This window comes from Bos grunniens, chromosome 7, assembly GCF_055505025.1.
Source record: "Bos grunniens cultivar Pamir isolate PY7600 chromosome 7, Bosgru_T2T1.0, whole genome shotgun sequence".
NCBI lineage: Eukaryota > Metazoa > Chordata > Mammalia > Artiodactyla > Bovidae > Bos > Bos grunniens.
Genome location: NC_141171.1, coordinates 48,803,556 through 48,822,475, shown reverse-complemented (window position 1 = coordinate 48,822,475; position 18,920 = coordinate 48,803,556). Strand labels below are relative to the sequence as shown.

The 18,920-nt window shown below is 43.1% G+C and overlaps 1 protein-coding gene across 2 annotated transcripts in view; it reads left to right on the top strand.

Annotated features, from left to right (window-relative positions):
• SPOCK1 (SPARC (osteonectin), cwcv and kazal like domains proteoglycan 1) overlaps positions 1 to 18,920 on the top strand; it is a 583,470-nt gene that overhangs the window by 42,865 nt on the left and 521,685 nt on the right. The gene's annotated exons all lie outside the window — the stretch shown is intronic.

Below are 18,920 nucleotides of genomic sequence, written 5' to 3'. Positions count from 1 at the left end.
GTTAAGCAGATGGGACTGTTAATGAAACTTAGGTCTGGCTGCTTGCCTCTTCAAAGCCAATATTTAAGAGGCAGGTGCTGGTAGAAGGGAAAGTTCACTTTATTCTGGACGCCAGCAACCAGGAGGGGAGGGCAGACTCCAAAGGCCAACTCTCCACTGCTGATCAGTGGGCAAGAGCTTTTAAAGGGGAATCTCAAGGTGTATTGGCAGAGGGAGGGGGCTACATGCAGAATACCATGGACGGTGCTGACAGTCGTCTTGAAATTGATCATGCAGTGGTCTCATCAGCAATGTCTTGATTATTTTAAGTACAGTTAATCTTCAGTTCCAGAGTTCATTCGTTCCCATTTCTTTGAGGCCAGTTTTTGGAATTGTGGCAGCTTGTGTCATGGCCAGTCTGGTCATCATGTAGTTAACTTACCACCTGGTGGGGGTTTCAGTATTTATAAAACAGCTCATGACTTTCAATATTATCTATAACCCTTGAGGAGGAACTAAGGGTCCTTGAGTTTGTTTGATGACTAAGCTATTACTATTTGGTCTTGATCGACTGTTTTCCTTTGCTTCTGTATTTTCTCACTTCCCTGATTAAATTCATTCTTTGGCTAAAGACTTTCTACAGTCAAAAGGCAGGTGCAGGCATTGGTGGGGGGTCAGTCCTGGGAAGGCCCCAAAGGGTCCTGCTACATTTCAGGGCAGGGAGGTTCAGAAGAATCATGGTCATAACCTCTTCAGCCCTACAGATGCAAGAGCCAGCTATCCTGGACTTCCGGAGTCTTTCCTGATTTTTCAACACAGGCTTTCCCCACCCCAGACCACAGTATGGGGGGCTCCATATTAATCTTCCATATGGCATTTAAATGTACCTGCTTGGGTGCTTTCAAAAACAGCCTGCCGTTGACGAATTAAATCCACCCTCCTAACCTGGCAGTTTTGTCCTGTTTACTGCCCTGTCCTTCTCACTCTTCTACATAGATTTGCCCTCATGGCAGACCTGTTTATTACTTGCAGTCTCTAGATACCACTTGTACTTTCTGGCCTCATGTATTTGTGCAGGCCAAGCCTGTCCCCTAACACACCTTTCTATCATCTTAACACCCCAGAAGCACCTTGGATTTCTAGTTCAAGCTTGCCTCTCCAGGAAGCCTCTCCCTGTTGCTTTAGTTAATGTAGATCTTTTGTGTACCTCTGAACAACTCAAGTGCTTATAATTTTCAATTGTCATACCTCACAAGGTGGTTACTTTTTTGTGTGTGTCTCGCCCTTCCATCAGCTCCTGAAGGAAGCGGGTGCCTTATTGATGATGATGATGATGATGATAGAAGGTTGAGGGAGGGTAAACATCTGTGAACAAGCTGGAGACCACATGCATCTCCTAAAGCTCAGGCTGGGAGTCTAATCCAGATGAACAAGTCCACAAAGAGGGAACAGCCGTGTTTTAAGTTTCCAGGCAGTCTTGGTTAGCTTTTCAGAAAGGACCCCTTACTGAAATGTCTCTCCTGAACTATGGCCACGAGGAAAGATGATTTATCTCGCTGTAGCCTTGAATTAGCTTTTATCCCATGTAGAGGGCAAGGATATCTTGCTCTTGGAACCAGTTCTTCGTTGATGGGAAAACTCCCTCCAGGCTTGGAGTGGAAGGTGCCTTTTTCATCTGGGGAGGAAGGTCAATTCCAGAGTTGGTTGAGCCTGGTCCCAGGGACCGTCTTCTTGCTTCTGGCAATGATTTGATAAATGTTCTTGTCTCAGACCTCAGGGAGCTTCTCTTGCCCTTGAATTCAGTAGTGACTCTTGTTTCTAGGGGTCCACAGGGCACGTACATCCACACCCGCTCATCTTGTTCACCCTTCCTGTCTATCATGCCAGTGTGCTCGCTTGATACCCGGGCCGCATGTTCTTGGAGCTGCTTACCCACACTTCATTGTGTGAGTGGCTTCAGTGAGGAGTGGCACGGTGTGGCCAGAGTTTCAGAGCGCGTACTCTGCACTCGTGTGCATTCTGTTTCTCTGTTCACAAACAGCATTTCAAATAGGCACAACCAAGTTTGTGGTCTACCCTTATGGGCTGAGAGATAGTAAAACCATCCAAATCAGCTTCCTCTAATATTCTTTTGGCGTAAATGTTTCTAAGTATTGGAAACAAGTATTTTATATTACCCGGAGGCTAATAGGTATGCTTTTGTGTGATGGCCAAGCGTTTCTCTTTTACCCACAGATCACATATGTTTTCTCAAAGGGACAATAAGATACACTCAAGAAAATTAAATGATTTCCTGTCTTACTGGTAAAAGCTAAAAACACACACACACAAGAAATGAAACTCTTACCCCAGGAGAAATTTAGGTGGGGGAAAATAAGATAATTGAATAACAGAAATGTTTTCCAAATTTCATAGCACAGGAGTTCTAACTATAAAAACTTGACTGAAGGCCAAGACTCACTAACTTTTTCATGAAGAATGACTTATTTTGCAAAGTTAAACCATCTAGGGCCCAAAGATGTTGCTTCAGGCAATATTTAGTACCCTTTTTTTTTTTTTCTTTAAGTAGTATTTCTTATTGTAGAAATAGTAAATATTTGCTGTCTGAAATTTAGAAAATAGAGTTAACTCTTGGTTTCTTTCTGAGACTTTCCCAGGGTGGTCAAGATAACCTGATCTTGGAGCTATTTTCAGAAATGATGACACTCTCTTGTAGCTTTTTCAGGATCATTTTGCTGGTTCAGTGCCTGTGTCTTGAACCTTACAGAAGAGTGTGTCTGTTCATGTAGATCCTTTGCCAGCTTCAGCTTACTCATGCTGTCTTCCCTTTGAAATGTGCTGCTCTGACCTGTCAAGGGGACAGCCTCATTTAGAACGAGGAACCACTGAAAGGATGGTGCTTAGTCCTCAAAGAAACAGTCTTTCTTTAGAAGACACCCCAGCATTTAAGTACCTGCTCGTATTCCCTGGCAATCAACTGACCGCCACTGTTTCATTTTCAGTGACCACTGAATGGAAGTGAGTCATTTCTGTGGATTTTCTCATTTTGTGTCTTTTGGTTTCTCTCCCACACACCGTTCTCACTTTGTTTTGAATCAAAGGTGATTTGGTTCAAAGGCACAAATTTGTGCCTTGTTCAAGGCACAAATTCCTCTTTTTTGTTTCTCTGAGGTAATTAGAAAAACCAGCCTATTTTTGTTGAAAGACCAGTGATATGATAATTCTGTGAGTGCGGACCCCAAGTACCATTCCATCTTTGCATCCCCAGTGCCTTTCAGACTATTTAGCACATAGTAGCTACTCAAAAATGAATTTCAGTTAAAAAACAGAATTAAACATCAACACACCCTTATTGGTTCATTTCCTTGATATAAGGCTGTCATGCTGTGTAACCCCTGGGACATCCTTCACATGGGTTGTCCTGCTTGTGTGGCCGAGTGTGTTGGTCTTGTCTACAAGCTATAGTCAATCCAGGGTATGAGATTTGATTAGCTGCTTGATTCATAGTATTTTTTTAAAAACAGCCTTTGTGAGTGGCACTGGGTTGGCCTCTTTGGAGCCACCCGTGCTCTTGCCCTATTTCACACTATGTCCCAGTTGCCTCCTTCAGCCTTGGAACCTTGTATTCTGCTCAAGTTCACCCTGAATGGATAGACTTTATCTAAATTCCAATCCATGCCAGCATTGCTTCCACTTCATATCATTCTGCTCCAACCCATTCATGTCTATTTTCTCTTTGATCTTCCTCTGAAAAATTCATACGAACCTCTGCAGGTATCTGCTTGTGAGTGGATTTCTGCTCAGAACCAGCCATATGTGAAACTCCTCCTTGACAGTGAAGCCGCATCTTACCTAGTGATTTCCCCCATTGGATGAGTTGCTCTTAAATTTCAATTTTCTCTTTCTTGGATATCAAGCTAAACAAAAAAGCCCTAGACCGTTAAGTGGATGAGTAGTAGAAGACACTAGTAAGTCAACAGCTTGCAGACTTATTTCAGATTTGTTACGTAGTCTCTCGAAACAAAGGTTAACATACCCACTAGCAGTGCGAAGTAGTTGGTAGTGTGTCACCAGTGAATTTCTTTTATAGATGTCAAGCTGTCTTATGTGGAAGTAGAATGTTTGGTATGCTTATTATAGTCTCATTGATGACATAAAATTTGTATAGGTTTCCCATTGGCTTTAGGTGGCCAATTATTGTTTGAATCCACCGTCACATCCATAATAGACTTCTGTTGTAGTTCCTTTGGAGCATCATTTTACTGGCAATGGGTTCTTTCCCCAGTATTCATTATTTTCTCCTTGATGACATGAGTCCACCGTCACATCCATAACAGACTTCTGTTGTAGTTCCTTTGGAGCATCATTTTACTGGCAATGGGTTCTTTCCCCAGTATTCATTATTTTCTCCTTGATGACATGAGCAGTCTTTTTGTATGCATTCCCAGGGGTGATAATTATGCCAGGACATTTCTATTCAATAAGTGTTAATCAATTGAATAAATGTATCAAAAGTCTTAAGCTGGTGGATCAGAACACCTTTGAGTGATTGGGTATGAAGATCCCATTGGAGTTGAGGGGTTATTGAGATTGTTTAGCAGTTCATATGGTTGGAGAATCAGTGGGAAGTCTGAGGGGCACGGTTCCTCTCCATGTATGGAAAGGAAAGAAGAAATCATATTAGTGAATATTAAAAGTTGTGTAAGAAGCTACATAAATTGCATGAGATATTGGTAATGTTAGTTTTGAGGTACTATAACATAGTTTTCACTCCAGTTAAAGCTAGAACTATGAACACTGGATTGGGCAGAATCACCAGTGTCTGAAGATTTGGAGAATCAACCGAGTATCATGGAGCAGTGCAGGTAAGGACTCTGGACAGCCACAGGGTTCTCAGGCCATCCTGTGGCCCCTCATTTGACCACTGTGATGTTTCAATTAAACTGAGGAAATGAATTAGCCTCTGAATTCTAAGCCATGAGAAAGTTGGTGGCTGCCAGGAACGAATGATCTCATATTAAGAGCGAATCTGCTAAGTATCTCTGATTTCTGGGGCTGCAAGTACTAGAGCCAAGGAACAACCTGTTACTGTGGACCGTGTCAGCCCACACACTCGAGGAGAGTGGTTCCTGCTGTCCCAGGCCATCTCAGGGTTGTGACTTTGACCACTGTAGCATTGTCTTCATTTAGGATCCCACAAAGCAGCTCTTTCTCTCATACACCCGTTTAGGCCAACGTGGCCCTGTCTCCTAGGAGACATGCTCAGTATTCTGGGAATAGTTACCTTTGTTTGATACAGGCAGCCTGATGTCTATTGGGCTGCCTTGGAAACAAACCCATCTGTAAGGAAGGATCCTTCCTTCTTGATGAGTTACTGTGGACTCTGGACAGGTCCCTTAACCTATTCTCATCTCATATCCCTCTTCAGATGGAGAAAATAACTTCTGTATTGCCCTTGTAATAAGGTAGTATCTGCCAATCGATTCAAGTCTTTTGAGGAAATATATATTCTGGATGATGATAGGGAAGCAGTGTTGTCATGATGAAAAATGGGTGCATTCTCTGGTGTAAGATACAAAATCTGTGGTTAATGCCTCAAACCTTGGTTTCATTGCTCCACAATTTCTAGCTGAATGAACTCATCATATAAAGGTTTAAGAACTGAATATGAATCTGGAGAAGCTCTTTAAGACAATGGAGGTCTGCTTTGGTGATACATTTAATTTGGAAAGAAGAGATTATTTTCTAGTATATTATTTTCTCTGGGTTAAAAAAAAAGAAATTTATGCCTTATCTTCAAATGCTCCAAATTATATGTGACAGCTTTTCAAAAAGCTGGTATCTAAAGGCAAAAAACCAGACTCTTTGCATATATATGACTTGACAGCATTCTTGGCCAGGGACTGTAGAAAAGCTGTCATTTATTGCTGTAATTCAGCCATGGTGATTAATTGTTCAAGGGCCTTCATTGTACTTTGCCAAAACAAAATTAAGGGGAAACAACATTCTCATCATGAAAATTATGTAACTTTCATGTTTATTAATTCTTCCATGGAGGAATCAATATCCACTCTTGAATGAGAGTCCTAATCACTGTGAACCCTTCTCAAACATTGCTGGGAGAAATAATTTTGAATTTTTCTAGGGGACTCACCTCATTATCCCAACAAGTTAAATCTCTCTGTATACTTCTCCTGTGCCACAGGCTTTTGAGGTTTTTCTGTGGATTTACAGGGATGTGACATTTGCTTCAGAGTGTACCAGTCATGTGAAAGAGATTTTAAATGCTCCTTCATGTGATTGTTTTTGAGCTACAACTAAGAAGCAGCTTAATGATCCTCTGAGTGTATTTCCACTCTCCTAGGTATTTTGGAGGGTCCTTGCGGTTGAATCCACCTGGTGACTCCAAGTATTGGTGTTGGACCTGTCTCTTGTTGGACCACTCTAAAAGGGACAGACATGATCCTATTTTATCCTACTCTATTCCTGAATACAGTGGATGGACTCAGATTTTGTTTCTCCTACATTTTTCCCCTGACCCCAAATACATCTGTCTGCTATTGTTTGTGACATATTTATGAACCATAGTTATTTACCAATAGGGAACATGGTATATGTTAGTTTTAATCCATGTACAAACAGCTGAATTTAGCTTAGAGAAGTGAAACCCAGGGTGATGTCATGTTAGAATTCTAAGACCTTGATTTTTCATTTTTTTTTTTTTTGCTCCCTTCTGCCGTGTTCTCTTCCAACAAAACAGGGCAAGATAAAGCAGACAGTGACAATATTATCTCTTTTCAGTCCACTCCCTAATTGCATCACTGTTGTGATGTAGGTAACTGTGTGGAAATATTTATGCCTCGGCAGCTCTCCTCTGAACTGTCCATGGTCCTGAAAGGCTTACAAGAAAACTATTCTTGAGCAAGAACATAGCCTTGGATGGAATCAAACCTTTGGCTCCTTGAACTTAAAGCTGTAGATTCCCATGGCTGGATTTTGCCATACTGAAAGAAGTGGGGAATTGAGGATAATTATTTCATTGGTTTGCGCTAAACTAATGCTTTTTTTTTTTTCCTGTTTGTACATTGATTTTTTTTGTTTGTTTGTTTTAAGTTCTCTTGGTCCTAGATATTGAGAGAGTTTCTCACTTCTGGACTGTTTCTGGTAGATACAGCTCATGTTTTCATTTTTCCTTTCTTGAAGTTACCCCAGAGGATCACAGAGAGAACACAGGGAATTGACAATTATTTTTAATGAGAGGTGTATGTGAAGCGGCTTCTTATTCTGAATTCCCTGCACTTCTTTTTAGTGGAATCAGGGGCTTTGGGATGTGCTACTAGTGCTGTTTGTATTGACAGTGAGTTCCATAATCATTTTCTGGCAAGACCAAATGGGCTCTGGTTTTGAGTATTATTTCAGGAGCATGTCTTCCTATCCTAAACAAATCAACTAGTTGCAATATTTGAGGAAAACACAAGCTGTCTAATATTTGTCTATGTTTGAATGAAAGTGAAGAACACTGTATGGTGTAAAGGGATTAAAAAAATTAAATACCGCCAACTTTTCTTTTCCTAAAAGTCAGATTCATAGGCTTGAAGGTGTCCTGGATTTGTAGGCTACTGATGCCCTAGAAGATTCCCAGGAAACAGGGAACACTTTCAAGAAGAAAGTGTATCACCTACATAGCTGTGCTGCCTTGATACCAACACCAGGATCAAAAGTGATATTCAGTTATGTGTATATTTTTGGTAGCTGGCCCCTCATACAGCCAACAGTGCAGTAGAAAAAACAGACATAGGATAAGTAATTGTCCATGTACTAAGGATGCCACATAAGCAAAGGGTGAGGCTTCATGTTTGCATATGAAATGCTAGCCATAACAATACACATAGCATTGTCAGGATTCTTCAGAACTATGTCCTGGGAATTTTTTCCCACTAAAAATTATTGTATGAGTATCACATGGAGCATGTTACCCATGTACATTACAAGCTCAATTATTATGATGTCTCCTAGATATACCCAAAGTAAGAAGGGGGAGTTTTTTTATGTTCTCACATGGCAGTAGGCTGTAGCCAACTCAAATGGAAAAAAGGAGAACTAAATCACATGGGGTCAATAAGCCCTACCCTTTTAAAATGACAGCTTTGTAATAACTTGGAAAAACATTCTATTTAAAATTCTTTGTTTTTTCTTTTTTTACTCTGTGTAACAATAAAATTGCAGAACTGATACAAAAATAAGCTTCTTGGCATTAGCTTGTCTAATCAGAATACCATTGTTGTGATACGAAACACACATCTAATAGTGGTGAGGTTATGTACTGAAACTATAGATCATTAGGTCTTGGTTTATTTTACAAACCACATGTACAAGGTTCTCTATTAGCTAGTGATCTAAACTATGCAGTCATTATAGTGTCTGAAATTATCCTAATCTGTAGAATTAGAAAACATGCATGCATAGTTACTTTGCTAAAAAGTTATGGAACTTACTGGAAAAAACTCATATAAATGGATGAGGCAAATCAATGGATTCTGCTGGCAGGATTTCATACAAACCAGAATTAATGTTCTGCAATGGGATTAAGATTTTGAATAGAGGCATAAAGTGTGTGCACAGGACCAAACACAGCCTGAATGGGCTAAATCCTTTTTTTTTTTTTGTTCCTACATAGATCAAGAAAGAGGTTTTCCAAGATGATGCTTGTTAAATATTCAAATGAGAAGTAGATTTCAGTGGGTGTTGGAGAGAAAGCACATTAGCTGGATTAGTGAAGATTTTTTATATTACTTTGAGGTACATTTCAAGAGTCTGTTTATGCTTAATGTAATTCCTCTGTGTTTATTGTCAAAAGCAAAAGGAAGGAGAAAATAAGATGACAGATGTCCTGCAAAATTAAATATGGTATAAAAAGTACTGTGATAGCATTGAGTTCACCCCTGCTAAGGCTGAAACATGAGCTTAGGGCAACGCTGAAAATGTGTATTGTGAGACGTCACTTCTAAAAATTTCTGCATTGTGCTGGAGTGCTTTGCAGAAGGCAGAGATGAAGTGGCTCAAGCATGGATTCCGACCTCAGGGTGTATATAGTATAGTAAGGATGGTACATAAATCAGAAAGAGGGTGCATCCAGGAGGGAGAGGGGACCTTACCCTTAGCCTGTGGCTTCCTAAAATGCTGAAGAGTCCTGGGCAGGGTGGGTCCTTTCCTTGTCTGGGCCAGGGCTGGGGTGGTCAGTAGCTATACAACCACAGAGCTACTGCACTGGGAGAGAGTGAGCCACTGGGATGGGCAGTGGGTAGGAAACTGCTGTGACTCCTCTTGCCTGGGTGAGGTTCATCTGGCATGGGTGGGCAGGGTGGTTGAGTGAGTGAAGAGCTTGGAGGAGGGAAGAGGAGTTGGGAGGGTATTTTAATAATCCAGGTGAGAGAGAGCAGTTGAGCAACCATAATGGTGATGGTGAGGAAGCTGTGGACACAAGGTTGGAACAGAACTGACCGTGCCTGGCAGCTTTCATTGTGGTGGAGTGCGGTGCTGGTGGGGTGGTGGGGCTTGTGGGTAGAGAAGGGTCTATGATTCCAGCCTAGGTAATGGGGAAGGAGTGGCTGTTGTTAGGAATAGAAGAGTGGGTTCAGGAGAAAAGGTAAATATTCTGAAAACAGAGCTTGAGATGGGGCTCAAAGCATGGGCTGTGGTGAATGCACAGGTACTCCCTGTAAAGTCAGCCCTGATTGAACAGCGGTGCACCCCACGTTCTTCCTGGGCTCCTGTTCACGTGCCTGGGAATGTCCAGTGAGGAACAGAGCAGGACTGTGCTCACTGGTGCAGGGATATCACGGTGCTGAGAGGAACAAGAATTACAGCCATCTCTGCATGGGGTAGTTATCCCCATGGTCATTGGTGATAAGCTTCTTACCAGATGTGATTAATTCCTCAGAACAAGTGGGGACCCAGAAGTCTGACATTTTTCTCAGCTGAAATGTGAATAAAAACTATGAAAGCTGAAGAACTTTTAGAAGCCTCCCCATCTTTTTGCTCTTTCTCCATACCAAGAGCTCACTCTGGTGTGCATATTGCCCAGACTCCCTGGGCATTTTGGGGTTGGGGAAAAAAGATATTAACCTTTTTTTCCCTCCCAGATGTCTGTCATATTTGTGTCAGACACACTCTTCTAGAGAGCATTTATGAATGCTAATTTTTTTATATGGGCATTATTATTTTATCTGTATTTTACAGATAAAACTAAAGTTTAGGGAGGCAAGAGTCTCTAAAACTCCACAGCTCCAGGCAACAGGATCTGTCTCTTCTCATGATGTTGCCTTTCTTTACTGGTCATGAAAACACAAACAGTTGAGCTGCTCAAGATTTTTTTAAAAAGTTGTGGCAGAACTTATGTTAAAACTATTTTTTGAGGGAATCAACTGGGTTTTGGATTCAGGGCCCTAGAGAGAGGAGAGGCTGAGACTGTTCTGGGGTAAAAATCAGGGTCAGGTGGCATTGCCTCTGACACAGTGGCCCTGGAGGCCTCTAGTCTGTTGGAGGAAACGGTTCTCTTTTTGTCTCACTGGGAAGAAGTGTCTGGCCCTTGAGTCATTTGAAGAGAAATCATCTTCCAGTTTGTAGATTGTGACCTGCCAGCAGGCTGGAGGGAACATCAGGGCAACTGGTCATCCAGACACTCTGGGGGCCCAAACCAGCCTTCTCCTTCCTGGCTTTTCAGCTGCTCCAATGCCTGGAAGCAGAGCCCGAGGGAGGGAGATGGGAGGGAGGTTGTGGGGGAGAAATCAGCACCTGGGTAAGAAGGGCCAGTCTCACAGCCCTTGGCACACAGCTGACGGCTCTGGGGGAAGGCAACTCTCAGGTCAAATTCCTGCTGCACGTCAGACCTTCTTCCTGAAGACAGGCTCTACCTGGAGCTGAAGGGGTAACACTGGGAGGGGGTAGAAAGCGGAGCAGCTGTCAAATACCGGATGTGTTTGTACAAAGTGTCTGCTAAATCTACGGATGTCAGAACAACGGAGAACCCGATTGTTTTGGAATCTGAAATCCATCACTGAATTAATTCTAAATTAGTGATTCACACTGACTGATAGGAAAAAGGGGTCCTTCAGTGTACTGCTGTTTGAAAACTTCAAGTTCAAGGATATCTGAAAACTTCAAGTTCAAGGATATCTCACTAGGAAAATTGAAAAACATGTCTGATTTTTTTCACTTGCACATTAGCTTGGCTGTTTTGGGGGTTCTCTATAGTGGCAGTATCTGATGAAAGCGGGTCTGCAGACTCCCAGCTCCACTGGCCCAGGTTTGTGGGAGGGGCTCATTTTTTTGCTGGCGGGCTCCACAGGTGGTCTCTGCAGGGGTGGGGGTGGGGTGGGGGGGTGGTTTAGGGATTGCAGGCTGCCCTTCACAGTGGAATTCGTCCGTCCCAGTTTTCCTCATCCCAGGAGATCTGAGAAAACTGCCAGGTTTCTAATCAAATGGTTTTGTGTGGTTCCTTGCTCTCAGAGTGAGTGCCTCTGCATAGCGTGAACATGAGGTCGGGGTGGTTCTGACTGCAGTGCCAGTGAGCTTGTATTGTTTGTTCAGTACTAGAGCTTAAATCCTACTTGATGTGAGAGACTGAAGATGAATATAAGGAAAAAACCAGACGTTAGGCTCCTGGCTTTTGAAAGGTTGTGTTGTGTACCTGAGTTATTCATGTTTCAGGCTGGCTTAACAGAGGCGGATTGTTTATTTAGCAATTTTTTGCAGGCCTAGGTGGTACCCTTGTCATTTCTCTTACAATTATGGGTGACAGCTGCCTGAGTGGGTGGATAAGGGTGGTGTGGGGAGGCGTTTTCCACCCCTGGACCTCGAGTCCCTGGCTGGGGTGGTGGCTGTCGTATGGTGGCGTGTATCATCTGTGGGTGGTTTCAAGCCTATGACCCCTTATGCCCGTCATGCTTTGCTTATATTGTTTATATATATTAGAGGACACCATCGATGTAATGCAACAATTAATTTTAAACTCCTCTAAATTACTAATAGATTTTTTCATTGTGTCCTTTATTTAAAGACTTTTTTGCTGTTTAAAGGAGCAACTCTGTTGACTGAAAAAGTGCATAGCCTAAAAGTTGAGAGTTACATCTTATTTGGCAGACAAAACTGAGGACTTAAGCCCAGACACAGAATCTCAGACAATTCTGAGAGACTGCTCCATAACGTGGGAAGTCAGGATATATAGAAGGTTTTACAACGATGTTCAGATAATCAGAACATCAAAAGAGTGCTGTTAATTAAGGAAAACTAAATATCTCAAGTTAAGGAATTTAGTGCTTTTCTATGTATGGGAGCTGTGGTGTTGGAGAAGACTCTTGCGAGTCCCTTGGACTGCAAGGAGATCAAACCAGTCAATCATAAAGGAAATCAGTCCTGAATATTCGTTGGAAGGACTGATGCTGAAGCTGAAACTCCAACACTTCGACCAGCTGGACATGAGTTTGAGCAAGCTCCAGGAGTTGGTGGTGGACAGGAAAGCCTGGCGTGCTGCAGTCTGTGGGGTCACAAAGAGTCGGACACGACTGAATGACTGAACTAGGACTATGTATGGGGAAACGCAGGAGTCTGGGCTCACTGAAATCATTCCTTTGATATGCACTGCAGCTATCTGAGACCAGTATCCTGTGTTTTCTCATCCTGAGTCTCCTCAGGGTGCACCATCCAGAGCTCCTGTCAGGGCAGCGGTAATTTGATGGCTGGATGGCTGCAACAACCTTTGTTTACTGATACAGCAGGAAGTTATTTTCATTCTCATTGTATACAAACAAACGAACAAACAGAAACACCAAATAGGGGACCACGGCTTTAGGGAAAAGCTACTGCCCCTAACGCTGGGCCGTGATGGTACATTTTAGGAAGCACTGTGACGTTCTTCTCTTTGCTGCTGAAGAGCTGTATCAGCTCCTTCCCCCTTCTTCTCCACCTTAGGCTGAGAGGTGTGATAGTTTATGTTAGGAAACAGTAAAAAAAAAAAAAAAATTGGCTGACTTTTTGTGTCAAAACAGACTTTTCAAGGGAATTCCCTGGCAGTTCAGTGGTTAGGACTTACATTTTCACCACCGAGGCCCAGGTTCAATCCCTGGTCGAGGGACTGACTAAGATTCCACAAGCTCTACAGTGTGGCCATAAAAAACCTTCCCAAAGCAAAAAACAAGCTTTTCAATTTATAAAAATCTACTTAAAAGAACCATTGCCACATTCATACAGCCGGGATGTAATCAGGGGTTATTCATAATGACTAAGAGGTGAGAGCTACCTAGGTGTCCACTGATAGATGAATGGATAAACAAAATGTAGTATATACACAACGGAATGGTATACAGCCTTAAAAGGAAGAAAACACTGAAATGTGGTGTGACATGGTGAAGCTTTAGGACGTGGTGCTATGTGAAATAATCCACTTACAAAAGAAACTTTATAGACGGTTCCACTTATATAAGGTATCTAGAGTAGTCAGACTCATCCAGGCAGAAAGCTGAATGGTGGTTGCCAGGAACTGAGAAGGGAGGGAGAAATGGGGAGCTGATATTTAATGGGCATAGAGTTTCAATTTTGCAAGATGAGAAAGTTTTGGAGATCTGTTGCCCCAAAATATGAATGTATATACCATCACTGTACTATAGGCATAAAGATAGCAAAAATGCTAAATTTTATGTGACATTTTTTTTCACCCTAGTGAAAGAAAAATAAAAGTAATTTTTTTTTCATTCTCTAAGGCATGCTGATCTGTGCCTGTCTTTAGTCTCTTCCCTGGTGTTGGCACATTTTTAGTTTTCTCTTACTGTGCATCTCACATACCTTCCTCCTGTGGGAATTCCTCAGAATCCAGGTTGGACTTACTTTGGGATCTCTCACCTGTGGCCTCCTACAGAGATCAAAGCAAAGACTGCCTTCCCCCCCAGGGCCCTCCCATGATGGTTTCTGCTTGTCATCACTGGGTATCACCTATGATCTGTTTCTTCCTGGCCCAGCCAGTCTCTTGAGATCCAAATGCTGTGTTGTTGTTTTTGCAGCTGCATCGAAAAGTTGTATCACTGGGTTTGGTTTAATTGCTATTACTCTGCTGCTGACAAATTTATACAAGGTACAGCAGGAAAAAAAGTCTTTGGGTACTTCCATTTTCCCCAAAGAGAAAACGTAGCCTTTTTCTTGCATCATTTGAATTTTTACTGCTAATAAATGCCTGCTACTGCTTTTTGGTGTGATATTTAAGTCCAAAGGGATATTGTGGAGTCTGCATGTACATGATTTAATGTAGAACGTAGAATTTTAGTGTTGGAAGGGATCTCTGAGGGTTTTTATTTCAACCTCCTTGTTTTATAGAGGAGGAATTTGGGGTTTTGACTAGGGAAGTGGTCATGGCACAGCCAGAACCAGGCTGAGGTTCTGGTTTGTATTGTGGCCTCCTTGTGTTCACCCTCTTGGAATTTATAAAACTGAATTTAGTTCCACATATGCAAACATCATCCTTTTCAGAGCATAATACATCTGTTAGCTTGAAGTAAGTGTGTGCTGAGTCCGAAAGCTGTGAGAAGTGACTTTCTACCATGTCTGAAACCCTCCATGGATTGTTCTCCCTTTACCCAAAAGAGTTCTTCTGAATGCCATGTGCAAAAATCAACTCTTGAATTTAAGATTCCAAGGTGCTGTTAGAAGATTGTTGGATTAAGTCATTCTGAAAATGGAAAACTTATTCTACAACAAGAAAAAAAAATCACCCTCTATTAATCCTTTTACGGGAAATAATGTTTGCATTCACCTTTGATGCCCTCTTACCTTTACTCACCCCAAATTGTATGAGATTCTTTAGAGACCTCGTAAGTTACTCCCTGTGCTCTTATAAGCTTCCTGAGGTCCTCCTGCGGCTTCTAACTCATGGCCAGTGCATAGGAGGGGCCCTTTAAATATGGTTGTACTGAATTTAAGTAGACTACACAGGGTTGAGGAATAAGTACAGTTAAAAATAAAATGCAGTTTCCTTAAGTAATGTGAGGAGAGTTTGGTAACTGGGTAGAATCAGTCCTACGAGGCTTCACCAGTGAGGTGAGATTTGGTCTTGGTTCTGAAGGATGGGCAAAAAATTCATGAAGACAACTCTAGCAGAGCAAAAATAGCCTACTTAGGAGGAAGGGAATACAGAGAGGAGAGGAAAAAAAGCAAGCTGCCCAGAGTGGAGACAGGCAGCGCATTTTCTGTGAACTGTTGACCTAATTCACCATGAGTCCTCTCATTCCCACACTTACAGTAGTGGGCCCCTCAGCAGCCACTGTCGTAAAGCATCTCCCTGATGCATATAGCTGATGGACCCAAGGATGGGCCCTTGACCCAAGCTGCTTCAAACAGTCTCTTTCCTGGGAATTTGGATTAGGAACTGGGAGAGGAACTTGGGTGGCTGGGTCTGTGTCATGTGAGTTTGGGAGCTGGGAGGTGGACATCTGGTACCTGCTTCAGAGGCTGTGAAAGGGGAGGAGGATGGCTAGCAGAGGAAGAGGAGAGAGTTGAGAAGAGATTGGGTGGTTTTCCAGTCTTTGGGACCCAACCTTGTCCTAGGGCCAGGCTGTAGCCCTGCCTGCCCACCCGCTTCAGTATCCCTGTGGTTTCTACTTAGTTCAGCTCTGATGTGTAATGATGTGTTACTTGCATCTAAAAGAGTGCTGAGGAATAGAGGGAGCCTCAGGGAGAAGAACTAGAGTTCTCATTGTATCTTACCAGCTTGTTGGGGAGGTCGGGCTTGATCTCCTTAGCAGCCAGGCTTAGTGACTTGGTCATAATCTGTCACCTCTGCCATGGCTTGGCACTCTTGTGTGACCTGGTCTCAGAACTGAGAGGGGAGATCATTGGCTGGATCTTACATATTCATTTGAACCTTGGGTATCTCTACTGCACTAAATGCAGCTCTTACCCACAGCCAGAGGCCGGTGGGAGGAACATAACAGTGCCCTTTACATTCTTAGAAGTGTCCAGGTCGATAATAAATTAAACCTTCGTCTTACTTGTAGGTTGCGGGATCCACTGCAGTATGTAATGCATCAGAATGGCAGGGTGAGGTTTCAAGTTGTGGAGATGATTCAAGAGGCAGTGGAGAGAATGGTGGGGTGGGGAACACAGTTGGAAGCAGGGTTAGTGATAATGGACTGCAGCCAGCCATGGTAATGGAATTAGAAGAGAGAGTATTAATGGCAAAACCAGCAAAAGGAACAGACTGTAGGACCATGTGAATCTGTGAGGAGGCTGCTGAGGGTAACTGAGTAAGAACAGGCTTACTGGGCATACTGAGGCTGTATTTTAGATATGTAGTTTAGGGGCCTAGGGGTGGCCAGATAAAAAAGTCAAGCAGGGAGCTGGAAGTAAGGGTCTGGGAACCAGAAGAGGAGACTGGCCTGGAGATAGCAGCTTGGGAGTCATTAGACTGTGGGTGATCTTTGATGCCATCCCCATGAATGTGACCATCCAGGGAGAGAGTGTGTTGAAGACGAAGTCAAAACTATTCTGGGGATGCCAGTGTCTAAGGGGAAGGCAAGAAAAGGTGAGTCTACAAAGGACACCAAGAAGGACTAGCAGGAGATATAGGACGAAATGTGTTATCATTAATCATTATTATTAAGTGAAGGTCTAGTATGACTGAGGCACCCTCCTGGGGACTTCATGAACCTCACTCTTGAAACCTGCCACAGCCTTGCAAGTGGGCATTAGTCATGATTTATAGGCTTAGAGTCTAAGTAACGAGCCTGAGATTAGCTGCCCAGCCAACTAGGTAGGCCCAAGTTTTTTCAAAGACCACGTTCTTTTCTACCCCGTGGGAATGGTGGCTGCAGTACAGATGGAGGCACCAGAGTCCAGAAAACCCTTCTCCTCCAGGGACCCCAACAATTTGGGCAGGTGTCAAGTTCAGGGGACTTAACCACTGAACGTACAAGTCTGAGATGGGGGCCACTGACCTACTTTCTCATTGTGTAGGTCATATAACGGACACCTGGACAAGGAGTCTGTTTAAAATGAAACATAGAAAACAATGCCAGTAATGTAATTGCATCATGAATTGAGGCCAGAGAAGGAACCTAGCAACAAACTCATTTTCTGTTGGGCACAAGACACAGAGGACCTACTATAATTAGTTCTATTCTTTTCTTCTTGTTGGCAAATGTCTCTTTAGTTTTTCCTTCTTGAGTACACCTGATGGATCAGCTTTTATCTAAAGTCTCGATGTTGGAATCGTCTTGCTGGGCAGTGAAGTGTTTGTAGGGTGGTCCTCAGGTTTCATGAGTATGGGTACACACCTATATCTGACATTTACTGAGTACTTACTGTGTACAAGAGAATATACCTGAATGTTGTCCCTGTGTTATCTTATTTACCTGTTGGTGCAACCCTGGGAGTTAGGTAATATAATTATCATTTTTCTGGTGGAGAAATTCTCCTGAAGGAAGTTAAGCAGCTTTCTCAAGATCCCATGACAAATGGTGGTGAATTAGGGATTTGAATTCAGCTCTCTGGCCTCCCCCCAGTTATTGTCTGCATATTCCCTTGTTTGTTGTGGGCTGAGCATCTTGTCCAGTCAGAGTCTCCTTGGCCTGAGTCTATGTGTGTGTGTTTTTTTTTTTTTTTTTTGGCCTGTAAATATGATTGTCCTGGAGGACCCTGCAGGGCTAGCAAGGTTGTTGAAGAGGTAACTGGTTGAATGACCTGAAAGTCACTTGTGCGGAGGTTGGAGTAGCAAATGCCTGGGAAATAGCTGGAAGCCCAGGAGAACTGGGCTGCGTTCTTTAGACCATCACCAATTAGTGAACACTGCAGGCCCATTGCCGACAAAGCTTTGTTCTGCTTCTTTAGAAGTGGAACGAGGCTGTTGGTGAGACTCTGGAAATTGCGATGTGATTGAACACCCTGTGGCCTTTACGAGCAATTCTGGGGGCCCCTCATTCCTGCCAGGAGCATGCTGGCAGCTCCACCTGCTGGCTTGTGACTAGGTAACTGCTCATCCCCAGAGACCTGGACTGAGTGACTCTTGAGAGCCAGTGTCTTAATACTTACAAAGATTTCCTCTTGTTGAGACCTCTTGCTGATGGATTTCCCTTCTGTCACTAGGGTGGCCTTGCGCTCTCTTGCTAATGAATTGTCCAGGAATCAATGGCCCGGGCATAGTGGACGGACATTGCCATCCCTGAGGCATAAGACACAGCTGCCAGCCCTGTGTAACTGGGAACCGAGTTCAGAGCCCCTGAGGTGATTGCAAAGCTGCACCATTAGCCACCTTCACATTTCCTTCCTGTGCACAGGGAGCCCTGCAAATACGCCTTCACTTGCTAGCCTTTGGTGAGCAGTGGTTTAGGCCTGCCAAGTGGCTAAGCCTTCTGATTGCATTTATTTTCCTAAGTATTGTGATTTGATAAACGTTTGAATCATGGACTTAGGGAACTGAAGGAACCTTGTTTTAATCCTTTTATCTTGTAAGTGAGAAAACAAAGGCTGGAGAAAGGAGGTCCTCTTTTTGGCTTGGTTTTATCAGAGCTCAGGGAAGAAAGGGAAGAAAGCTGAGGCAGTCCCCTGACCTGTGCCCGCAATTTTTCTGGGTTGCTGCTTCTGGATATCCCCAGGGAAAATGCTTCTGAGGCTGATCCTGTTGGCTGACAAAATGGGAGGAGAAACCTCATCAGTCTTCCAGTGGACTTGGATGGTTTCTTCTTCATGCTCTAATGTTGAGCATTTGATTTTGTTTTGGTTATGTCTGTCCACAATCATAGGAATAGTGGTGGTGAATGCTCAACCACTCTGCCAGGTGAGCGAGGATCAGTTGTCATGTTAGAACACTCCCTTGCTCTTCAGGTTATTAAAGAACTATTAGTGCCGTCCGACAGGCATGTAATAAATGAAGCCTCCCGAGGCTTAAATAGCAGTCATAA